Genomic DNA, 13,156 nt, shown 5'->3' on the forward strand with positions numbered 1-13,156 from the left:
GCCCCTGGAAAAAAAGGGAGAAGTGTATATAAAAAGTCTCTAAAGCATAAGAGGAGGAATTGGTCTTGGAAAGACAAAGGCTCATCTCTTTATCAGAGACTGAAATAAAACAGGAGAGAGAGATGAGGAGGAGGAATGTGTAATAAGAATTCTCAGTAATACCTTACAAGCCTTTACAAATGTGCACTTTATATAAAGTATATGTTATGGGGTATTCAGGGAGGACTAGCACTATGGTTATAATATAGTCTTTATGCCTTTGAATCCTGGAGACAGTCCAAGAATTCCAATTTTCCAGTTCTAATTCCCAAACTCAATCATCCCTAAACCACTTCAAGGTTTCAAGAGTCTCCAAGGTTCTTGTCATAATATGAAGAGGAGTTTTTCTGTTGAAAAATACAAGAAGTGAAGTATAAGGAGATCAATGACTCCCAACCTCTGTGAATCTTACTAAAAGCCTCCATGTATAGGGTTTTAAGAAGAGTCAACTTGGATGGAGTGAATAAGTATCAACCAAGGATGAAGCCATATAAAAATTGATTTGACTATTTTTTCTTTTTATTTTCAAGTAAAGGAATTACTGGGTTTTTCCCTCTGGCATCCTGTTATAAATCTTCCATATCTATCTGAGGCTTATTTACATAGTGTGGTTAGTTATAGGGGTGAGGTTGACAGTTGTAAAATACAAAAGTGCAAGTACTTGTAAAAGCATGTTTAGGATTTTTAAAAAATGACAATGATGTGCTGCTAATGAAAAATTCCCCACCCCCAAACAAATTCTTGTCCTTAATTTAAATAGCATTAATACATTAATAGATTAAAAACTAAACAAAACTCAAGTAAGTTTTTATTGTCCTTGGCCAGTATTACTCTTCAAAATTCTTTCCTATAATGTCTCTTTCACTTTTGATAGTTTCCATTTCACAGTGTATATCTCAGAAATTATTCTTTTCTTTTAAAGTTCTTAGCTTCTGACTTAGAATCAATACTACATATTTGCTTCCAAGTCAGAAGAGCAGTAAAGGCTAGGCAAGGGGGGTCAAGCAATTTACTCAGGGTCACACATCTTGTAAATATCTGAGGTCAAATTTGAACCCAACTCTCCCATCAATTTATTGAGCCACCTAACTGCTCCTGGAAGTGATTCTTAATAATAATAACTGACAATGATATAGAATTTTTTTTAATCAGAGCTATGATTTCATTGTATAAAGGTTAAATTTATAGGTGAGACTGAATGTAATAATTACAGGTCACCAAGGATTTAAATTTCTTAAATCCTAAATGAAACACTCAAGTCAGAATGGAATTTTTTGGTGATATAATTATAATAGGAGGAAGAAATTAAGAAAGAGAGAGAGAGACAGAGAGAGAGAGAGAGTTAACTCAAACTGCTCTGGCTCAGGCTGAGCCAGGCAGGAGTTCAAGGCCTTGGCCAAGGGCAGTACATGCATTCTCAGGGGCAGCCTTCCCCTGAGAGCCAAGGGAAAGGAGAGTCAGTCCTTTTTACTCACGTGACCGACTGAAGGAAAGCTGTCTGCGGGGCTCCTCCAAGATCGAGTTCCAGGACTGAACTTGCGCTCAGCCCTCTCTACAGGAAGTGACGAGAACTCCAAAGGAAGTTATCTACATCACTTCCTGCATCTCACATGTGTCAATGGTGGCTCAAACTTGGCATAGGACAGCCCAGGGGACAGTCAGTTGTTTCTGATTTGTCACTTGCTAGCACATGCCCGTGTAGTATAGGTGTGCACATTCCTGGGTGCTAGACCAAGCAAGATGGAGAAAATCTAAAAATCACAATTGGCACTGGCCTCCTATTAAAGAATTCCCTTGACCAATACAAGTTAACATCTTCTCTGAAACTTAAAGTCTTAGGTAGATTCTTGGGGCTAATAGGGGTTCTTAATCTTTTTAATGTCATGAATCCCTTTGACAGTCTAGTGAAGCCTCTGGAGTCCTTCTTAGAATAATGTTTTTCAAGTACATAAAATAAAATAACAAGTTCACAGACATTAAGAACTCTGGCTCCATACTTTTTTCATTTGGCAATTTTATCAGTTCTCATAGATCATCCTTATCCATATGATTCCAAGATCTATATATCCAACCATAGGCTCTCTAATGAGCTCCAGTCTAAAGAGCTCTTTGGACATCTTGAACTGGATGTTACATAGGTATCTCAAACCAAAATGTCCAAAGTAAAATTCCTTATCTTTCCTCCCAAATCCTTCCCATATATCAATTTTTCTTATTACTATCCAGGATTTGTTTTTCATCTAGTCATCCAGGCTCCCATGTATCTAATCTATTGACAAATATTGTCATTTCTGTCTCCACAACTTCTCTTGTGTGGATGCCCTCCTCTTCCTTATACAGGTACCACCCTACTTTAGGCCCTCATCACCTTAATAGGACTATTACTATAGTCTTCTCATTATTCTTCATATATCAAGTTCCTCCCTACTCCAATTTAGCCTCTACTCAGCTAATAAAGTGATTTTCCTCAGGCTTAATGGTATTGAAACCCAATCACTTGTTATTTCCAATATATTCTTCTCTCTCTCTCTCTCTCTCTCTCTCTCTCTCTCTCTCTCTCTCTCTCTCTCTCTCTCTCTCTCTCTCTCTCTCTCTCTCTCTCTCTCTCTCTCTCTCTCTCTCTCTCTCTCTCTCTCTCTCTCTCTCTCTCCTTTCTCTCCCCCCCCCTCTCTCTCTCTCTATCTCTTTGTCTCTGTCTCTTCTGTCTTTGTCTCTCTCTCTGTCTCTGTCTCTCCCTCTCTCCTCCCACTGAGTTTGAACAGGATTCTGTCTGTCCTCTAAGGCTCTAGGTAAAACCAAATCATCAAAGACTGACTACACGCTGCGAAAGGTTAAAATAGTGCCCAAGCCCAGTCTCTGAAGTATAAAGAAACTGATAATGTGTCATCTAGAGCTGAGTACAAACAGAAAACTCATGGTATATAAACATAATTCATGGTAAAGAGAGATAATCCAAGGCCCTTCTGATATGTAGGCAGGCAGTCTCTGAGAGAGCTTTATCTTTTTGATGTCATTGATCCTTTACACAATCTAGTGATGGGGCCTCCTCAAAATAATATTTTCACTTTATTTTTATAGTGTCCATGTCTGCAATTGTTTTTTAAAATTTTATCTTTATTTTATTCCAATAACAAATGTTACACATAAGTTTTCCAAAGTTAACATAACATTTTTAAATACAAAAAAATCTCATTGGATTACAAAGGAAACCAATCATATCAAAATACAAGTATCAGAATATTCTTTAAAAAAATTTATGAGCCTCAAGTTAAGAGCCCTTGGATCTATAGGGTGCTTCACCAAAGTCCCCTATGTTAATTCTATCTATCTATCTATCTATCTATCTATCTATCTATCTATCTATCTATCTATTGTAACACCTATTTCCAGACCTGAAAGAAGGTAGAGATTTTTCTAATAGGAAAGTTAACACATATACATAAATAATTACAAGGAAGGAGAGAGAATGGCACAGTGGAAAGAATGCAGATTTGGCATCAAGAGTTTGAATGCTGATTCTGTCATTTACAATGTAGGTGGTATAATGGATAGAGTGAGGAAGGTGGAGTTAGGATAACAAATAGACCTCAGTTTCCTCATCTATAAAATGCAGGGGTTGAACAACAGAGCTTAATAGCTTGGAGCAAGTCTTCCCTACATTTCCTTAAGTAGGTCATGCTTGTGGGATTTGCAAAATCAAGGTCTTCCCTTTGCTCCTCTGTGGGCCAACTAGTCAGGTTGTTTTCTGATCTAGTCTTTTCAATGAAATAGCGATGCTCATGAGGACTAAACAGTTCAGACAAGAGAAATTCCACATCTTGGAAATCTGGATCAAAGATTTGGAAAGCATGTTTGAGTTCTTTCTGAGTCTTATAGGGCTGATCAATAAAGTTTGGAACCTGTTTCTTCAGAGAATCAAGCTCCTGGGATGTAAACTTTCTATGCACTTTTGAATGTAACACACCAGTTGTAGTTGATAACTTGGTGGCCTCTTTTAGTGAAAAAAATTTTTCAGGTTCACTATTATACTTAGTGTCCTTGTCACTGTCATTTTCTTGTGCATTAGCTTTGTTTTGTTTTGTTTTGTTTTTTTGCCTTTCTCTCTTTCTCTTTGGGGGCACTATCTGTCTGGACATTGTTCTTATCCTTAATCTGGTCTAGCCCTTTTGCCTTGATAAATTCTTCAAATATGTTCTTAATAACATTTTCCAAGTTAGTTTCCACCACCTTTATCTGTACTGCCTTTTGGGGGATTAGAAATCTGTAGATATTCTTCAAATAAGTCAGTGTCTGTATGGCCGCCATTGAGATGATATAAACTTGAGTCATAATGTGCCAAAGGACAGTTTCTTTTTGGAATGACCATTGTAGTATGAGCATCATGGTGTTGCCCAGGTATTCCACCGAATCTACAATCATGGTGGTCATTTTACTATATATGATGTTATAAATCCAGTAAGCCATAATGACTGCCAGCACAACTACCCCACAGAGCACTTGCTTGAACATCTTGCTCTTTGTTTTTAGACATTGTGAAGCTCAGTCAGCCCGGGGTGCCAAATTGTAATAGATAATATTGGAGGGGGTATATTTGATGGATAATTTCAGACAGTTATCTTCTTTGCCTACCCTCCTCCCTTTATTCCTCCTTTCCTTGCTCTTCTTCAGCCTCCCTCTCCTTCCTCTCCCCCCTTCTTCAGCCTCCTTCAAGTCACTCAGGGTGAGCTATGATGTTTTCAAATGAAATACTTCTTAATCTTCTTTATCTCATGGAAGGGATTTATTTGAAGAAGACAGGACATGAGTAGAGAATAAGAGATAAGAGGGTTGGGGTTTCCCTATTGTGTACAGTTGAGCCTAGGTTGGAGGATAGTGAGAGAGATGACAGTTCAGGAACAGAGCAAATCAGAGAGATTATGGACTATTGTCTTTCTTCTTCAGCCTTCAATTCAGCCAGGGCCACTTCCAACTTGATTATTCAAGTCTCAGAGAAATAAGTTTGGCTTCTTCCTTCAAAGACACCACCATCAGCCAAAAGCCTTCAGCCAATTCCCAGAAAATCAGTCACCTTTGGCTTGGCTCTAAACTGCCTTTCCTGGTAACATTCTAAATGGAATCTTCATTTGACTGACAGCTGACCCATCTCTAGCTTCTGTCCTTTGCATGCATGCCTTCCCAATATCCCTTTTCCACAATAGTCTCTAAGTTTCCTTCTACTTCTATATTATGACCTTATGAAGCTATACCTGCAAGGCAATATTTGATAAATGCCCCCAAAATGATACAAAAGGGTAGAGGAGTACTTAGAAGGAAAAGATTAGTTTTAGCTAGGGTGACAAAGACTTCAATAGAAAATTAGGTCCTCAAAGATGGATCCGATTTCTAGAGATAATGAAAAGTTGAGAGGGATGACAAGAGCAATTATTCAGAAATGAATTTGACAATTAAGAGTTACATTCTCTCTTGACTTTTAGAGAATAGGTTTAAGACATGATTGAGATGGAAACCACATTGCCTGGAATAACAGAGTAAGAGGGTGGTTTGAACCAGCAAGTCCAACAGTATTAACAAGGATTGCAAGGTTGTCTTTTTGGCCATCAAAAGAAGGAAAGAAGGGATAAGAGGAATTAAAAGGATTGATGAAAGCTTTCTTTAGGTTAAAAAGCAGTAAACATGTGTTTGTAAGCAGAGGGATGGTGCCATTGAAAAAGAAGACAAAAAAGAACAGTGTAAGAACACTGGTCCTGGAGCAAAGGACTGGGTTCAAATCCCACCTCTGGTTCATTGCCTATGTGATCTTGTGCTTGTCATTTAATGTCTTTTGACCTCAGTGAAAACACAGGGTATCAGGGATAGAGTTCTAGAGTCAGATAGAATTGGGTCCATACCCTCAGATATTTATTGGCAAGTCATTTAACTTCCCTGTGTCTCAGTTCCTCATCTGTAAAATGAAGGAACTGGACTCAATGGTCTTAGGGTTTTTTCCTCCTCAAAATCTGATTCTATGAATAGATACCTTATTAGGTCCCTTTTGGCTCTAGATCTATAATCCCAAAGAAACATTGGTGGCCTAATAGCAGGATGAGTGGGAAGAGACTAGAGGCAGGGACAATGGAGAGTAGACTGACATAAATAGTGAAGGTATGAAGTAAAAATCTGGTCCTATAGTCATTTACATTCCATAAAATGCAAGAGAAAAAACATCAGAGACAGAGACAGATACAGAGAAAGACAGAGATGGAGAGAGTTGTATAAAGATAGAGTGAGAAGGAGGGAGGGATGGAATGATTGGTGGAATAATCATTTTAGGGAAACCAAGAAAGAAAAGGCTTGTGAGCAGTAGACAAAACTCAAAGGTGAGAATGAAGGAGGAGATGGGTGAAGATGAAGGAATTTTGAAATGGAATGGATGTAAACTCTCGTATTTCATATGGATCTACCTTCAGTTTTTTCTTAAACATGGAAGAGAGGTAATCCATTATAGTGAAGGAGGTGAGGTATTACCAGAGTGCTGGATAAATATATTTAAAAGTTTAATACAATCCTTTTAAGGAATCCAGACTAGAGAATCTCTTAAATGTACAAATACTCAAATGTTATTTCATTGAAATAGACATTAGAGATGGTGATTCAGATTAAAATCCATTTGTGCTTGCTCAGCTTGTGCAGCTCTTTTCTAAAGGCCATCTTCAAGACCGCCATGTGCTCTTCTTCACTTTCTCTTCATATTTATGTAGATAGGGGATCAAATAGGAACTGTTGAAAGGTTACCTCTCACTTTCACCATGTGGCCAGTTCATCTTTTTTGCTCATACATTCTTTTATAGATCTCCTTTACATTATTCAGGTCACCTTCCAGAACTTCTTGTAATAAGTTGTACCCTTTCTCCATTGCCGTTGGGATAATGCTCACATTCAATTCTATGACTTGCAGTCATACAATAATATGGAGTTAACAAGAAAAAAATGGTAGAATTATTGAGTAGCAATGAGAAATCCCACTGGAATTAGACTAATTGTAATTAATAATTATATTTAATTTATATATATATATGTTTTATATATTTTTAATAATAATTATAATTAATGTTTTGTTAGCAAATTAATGTTTGTCATTATATTAGCAAAATATTATAGTGGACCCAGTCAATGTGTTTCCATGATTTTCTACAACAATGTGGTACCTAGGATCAGGAGAAGAGAAAATAAATCATAGAACCATAGAATGTTAGTTCTGGAAAGAGACTGGATGGATCATCTTGTCCAATGGAAGGAAGGGATAGGCCAATTTAATTTCCCATGGTTTCATTCACCATCCCAGTAACTTTCAAGACTATTGTCCCTCCCTATCCACCACACCCATAGGTATCTCCTCCATTATAGTATAAGCTCCTAGAGGGCAGAGATTACCTGATTTTCTATTTGTGTCATCAGCACTTAGCATGGTACTCAGCAAACAGTGAGGGGTTAATAACTGCTCATTTGCTTATTCATTCCTTTATTCAACTCTTTCATTTTGTTGCTCACTTGGAGGGAAGGGGAAAATGGAATAAATTCAACTGGTTCATTTCAGATTAAATAGCACTATGCAGGACCTGACTCCAGCTTTCATCATCATCTTTTACTTTTCCAATTTCAATGCTTTGGTATGTGGGCTCTTCAAAGTATGAGCCACAGCCCTATACCAACATAGACACCTGAGAATATTCCTACATACCACAATGATGACAAAACCAATCACCAAGTGGATTCATCTACATTGTCTCCCATTCACACCTGGTCCTCCAATATGATACACTCTGCTCTCTCTAAGGACAAGGTTCTTTCTTGCTACCAATAATTCTCTCCAACTGTTCTCTCATGACATTTGTTTAAATATTCTAGTGGCTCTGTCTATTCAATCAACTGCCACTGGACTCAGTTTATTTCCCAAGCCCAGAGCCCTATTCTTGTGTGGAGTGTCTCAGAGTTGGGGGGCAGCAATAAGAGGAGTAGAATCAAGAAGAAAGGGATTCTAGCTTTTCAGCCAGGGAATCATTGAAAAGACTCACTGTCTAATTATAGATTAGAAGAAAGTAAATTCAAGAAGAGAATGATGGTCTGGAAAAATAAGGTGGGGCCGATGGACCAGAAGTCATAGTGATCAGTAAGATCACAGCAAGAGTAGGCACAGAAAAAAGGACAGAATGGGTGATGTGTGAAAAGAGAAACTAGTTTACTACAATATCATGATTATTTTATCTTTTATTATTTGGGGCAGGTGTATTAACATTTGCTGTCTGTGTCCAAATATAAATCCACTTAAGCAACAATAGCTAACCTACCTATCAAAAGAATGTAGAACTGGAATTCAACACACCCAGGGTAGCATGGGATAGCTTTGTGGTTTGGATTTGAAATACTTTTGAGTATCCCCAACATTAAACACAAATATGGCCAGAAAATTCAGACTAACATGTTTAACAAGTAATTCCGTGTCTGGGTAGTAGAGAGGCCCTGTGGGGAGCTGCCAGTTCTATTGCTTTATATCTGATAGTCACAAGTTCCCATTTTTCTTTCTTTCTTTTCTTTAAATTACTGCTTCCATTTTATTTTAGTTTAGTTTTATCTTTATTTTTTAATAACAAACTTAAACATAAGTTTTCTAAAGTTATATGATTCATGTTGTCTCCCTCCCCATTTTTCTTCCCCCTCACAGAGTTGACAAGTAATTCAATCTGGATCACACATGTATTATCACATAAAACACATTTCCATATTATTCATTTTTGTAAGTGACAAATTCCCGTTTTTCAATTGCCAGGTTATCTCTGGACAAGAAGAAGCCCAACCCTTTGTCTTAGAATCAGTATTAAGAACTACCAAAAAACTTTTTTACTGAATTAGAAAAAAACATAACTAAAGTTCATTTGGAAGAACAAAAGATCAAGGATATACAGGGAAATCATGAAAAAAAAATGCAAAGGAAGGAGGACTTGCAGTCCCAGATCTCAAACTATACTATAAAGCAGTGGTCCTCAAAATAATGGCTAAGAGACAGAAAGGAGGATCAGTGAAATAGACTTGAGGTAAGTGACCTCAGCAAGACAGTCTATGATAAGCCCAAAGATCCCAGCTTTGGGGACCAAAATCCACTATTTGACAAAAACTGCTGGGAAAATTGGAGGACAGTATGGGAGAGATTAGGTTTGGATCAACATCTCACACCCTACACCAAGATAAACTTAGAATGGGTGAATGACCTGAATATAAAGAAGGAAACTATAAGCAAATAAGGTGAACACAGAATAGTATACATGTCAGATCTTTGGAAAAGGAAAGACTTTAAAACCAAGCAAGAGCTAGAAAAAAAATCACAAAATATAAAATCAATAATTTTGATTACATCAAATTAAAAAGTTTTTGTACAAACAAAACCAATGCAACCAAAATTAGAAGGAAAGCAACCAATTGGGAAACCATCTTCATAACAAAAACCTCTGTCAAAGGTCTAATTATTCAAATTTATAAAGAACTAAACCAATTGTACAAAAAAATCAAGCCATTCTCCAATTGAATAAATGGGCAAGGGACATGAACAGGCAGTTTTCAGCCAAAGAAATCAAAACTATTAATAAGCACATGAAAAAGTGTTCTAAATCTTATAATCAGAGAGATGCAAATCAAAACAACTCTGAGGTATCACCTCACACCTAGCAGATTGGCCAACATGACAGCAATGGAAAGTAATGAATGCTGGAGGGGATGTGGCAAAGTAGGGACATTAATGAATTGCTGGTGGAGTTGTGAATTGATCCAACCATTCTGGAGGGCAGTTGGAACTATGCCCAGAGGGCAATAAAAGAATGTCTGCCCTTTGATCCAGCCATAGCACTGCTGGGTTTGTACCCCAAAGAGATAATAAGGAAAAAAACTTGTATAAAAATATTCATAGCTGCGCTCTTTGTGGTGGCAAAAAATTGGAAAATGAGGGGCTGCCCTTCAAGTGGGAAATGGATGAACAAATTGTGGTATATGTTGGTGATGGGATACTATTGTGCTCAAAGGAATAATAAAGTGAAGGAATTCCATGGGGGCTGGAACAACCTCCAGGAACTGATGCAGAGCTAAAGGAGCAGAACCAGGAGAACATTGTACACAGAGACTGATACACTATGGTACAATCGAATGTAATGAACTTCTCCATTAGTGACAATGCAGTGATCCTGAACAACTTGGAGGAATCTATGTGAAAAACCACAATCCACATCCAGAGGAAAAACTGCAGGAGTAGAAACACAGAAGAAAAACAACTGCTTGAATACATGGGTCGAGGGGATATGGCGATATGGCTGGGGATGTAGACTCTAAATGAACATCCTAATGCAAACACCAACAACATGGAAATAGGTTTTGATCAAGGACACATGTAATACCCAATGAAATTGCACGTAGGCTGTGGGAAGGGTGGAGGTAGGGGAGGGAGGGAAATAATATAATTCTTGTAACCAAGGAATAATGTTCTAAATTGACTAAATTAATTAAAAAAAAAAAGAATCAATACTAAGTATAAGTCCCAAGATAGAAGAGTGGTAAGGGCTGAACAATTGGGAGTGACTTGCCCTGGGCCACTCAGGAAGTGTCTGAGATCAAATTTGAACCCTGACCTCCCATCTTTAGGTTTGGTTCTCAACCCATTGAGCCTGCTAGTTGTCTCAGTACAATTTTTAATATTCAGTTTCTAACATTTTGTAACCCATATTCTCTTTCTTTCCCTCTTCCTCTTCTCCCATCTCCAAGAAGGTAGGTAATATGATATAGATTATATATATATATATATATATATGTTATCATATAATATCTATTTCCCCATTTGTCAAATTATGAAACAAGACCTATACTAGAGAAAAATTCATGGAGGAAATAAAGGGAAGAATAATATGCTTCAATCTGCATTAGGACTCCATCTGCAACTTCTCTGGTGGTGAATATTCTTTTTTGACCCAAGTCCCTTGGATTTGTCCAAGATCTTTGCCTTGTTAATAATAATTAAGTCATTCTCAGTTGATCATCATGTGTTATTATTGTTTATATGCACAACATTCTCCTGGTTCTCACTTCACTTTGCATCACTTCATATAAGCCTTTCCAGGTTTGTGTGTGTGTGTGTGAAATCATCTGGTTTGTCATTTCTTATGGCATAATAGTATTCCATCACAACTATATACCATAATGTGTTTAGCCATTCCTCAGGTGATGGATATCCCTTCAGATTCTAGCTCTTTGCCACTGCAAAAAGAGTTGCTGTAAAGGTGCTTCCTTTTGTATGAAGTCTGTTCTGTTTTTTCTAACTGCTAGTACCTTCCTTTCCATGGTTACCTTGAATTGGATTGATACAAAACACTTTGCATAGCCCTGAATATATAACTCTCTCCTCCAATAAGCTCCTGGAGGGCAAGGATTATTTCACTTTTCTCATAGTTACACCAGTGCTGACACCATGTAAGTGTTTAGTAAATGCTGGATTGGTTGACTGGACCAGACTTATAAATACCACCTCATGGTACAGGGCAGATGGATTTCTGAAAGGGAGCAGGTAGATCAAATGTAGATTCTGTTGCCTCTCAGAGAAGGAGGGATGAGAAGCTCAGTGTTTGTTGGCACCAACTCTTCTGAACCCTCAAAAAGTATAAAATATTTTTGAGAAATAGCACCAGATGGAAACTTGATCCATAAATATAACTTTTATCTGAACAGCTCTCTGTTCTACTGAGAAAAATTGTCTAATCTAGCCATATGATGAAAATGAAAGATATTTTTTAAAGGGTGAGGAAAGCTAGGAACATGAGCTCCTAATGCATAAGTGGAGTGAGGAGGGGGCAAGGTGTGATGTGCTAAAAAGATCAGTGAAACAAATTGAAACTTTTCTATCAAAAAGGGTCCTGAAGGAGGTCAATAAGACAAAATTGGAACCAAATACCAAGGCAGAAGATGAAAAGCATGAATTAAAACAAGATGATCAGATGTGAAAGAGAATGGAAAAAATGAATGAAGACACGTTGATAATAATAATCGCTAACATGTAGAGCAACTACTATAGTACCTATTGTGGGCTAGAGAGTGTTCAGAGAAGACTAGTAGCTCCAGTGTGAGGATTTGCCAAGCCCTTTTCAGGGATGCTCTTCCACTTTTGGTGTCTCCCCGTTTCCAAGTTCTTGCCTCTGTCTCCTAGAATATGTGGTATATACAATGGCCACAATCCAGAAAACTTGTTGGCAAGTGGGCTAAACCCAATTGAGGGTAACAGAGTCTCAAACCTGCTGGTGAACCAACAGGTGTGTCTACCACAGACATCTGAAGACCTCCCTCAGTGGAAAAGACTCCCCTCAGTGGAATGGGCAGATGAGAATAATTTGTTCCCATGGTTATGAAGGTGGCTGAAGCAGGTACTATGGAGAGCTCAGACACTGAAGAAGCCAAGGTCATCCACCACATCCAAGCTATCACCAGGCATCTTATCTTGCCCCTGGATTACAATGACTTTGGAAGAAGGAGTGATGATTTGGTATAACTCCTAACTTAAATCCAATTTATCCCTAAGTCAAAAGACATTATCCACTGATGTCATTTTGGTCCTCTTCTAGCAATGAAGGACCACAACCAATCACTATATGTTAGGCACTTTACAATTATTATCTCATTTGATCTTCATAATAACCTTAGGTTAGTTGATATTATTATCCCCATTTTACAGATAAGAAAATTGAGACAAATAAAGATTAAGTGATTTACACAGGATCAATAGCTAGTAAGTGTCTGAGGCTGGATTTGAGCTCAGGACTTGCTGATTTCAGGCCTGATAACCTATTCAACTGGTCCACCTAGCTACTTATGGTCCAAAATATGCATATGTCCTATAAATGCCAGATCTCATTGCTCCCCAAATCTCTGAGTCAACCTTTGGGATTTGGTTCTCTCAGGACTGGGGCCATAGGTGGAAATTTTGTATGAATGGGATCCTGTAAACATATTCTCTTTTGTAAAAGGAAGGGAATGAATCTGGTCATGAGGCTCCTTCTACTTCTAAAAGTATCTGGTTAATATAAAACCATGACTCCCAGGTGAGGCAAGGAGACAT

Source organism: Monodelphis domestica, chromosome 8 (genome assembly GCF_027887165.1).
Source record: "Monodelphis domestica isolate mMonDom1 chromosome 8, mMonDom1.pri, whole genome shotgun sequence".
NCBI classification, from domain to species: domain Eukaryota; kingdom Metazoa; phylum Chordata; class Mammalia; order Didelphimorphia; family Didelphidae; genus Monodelphis; species Monodelphis domestica.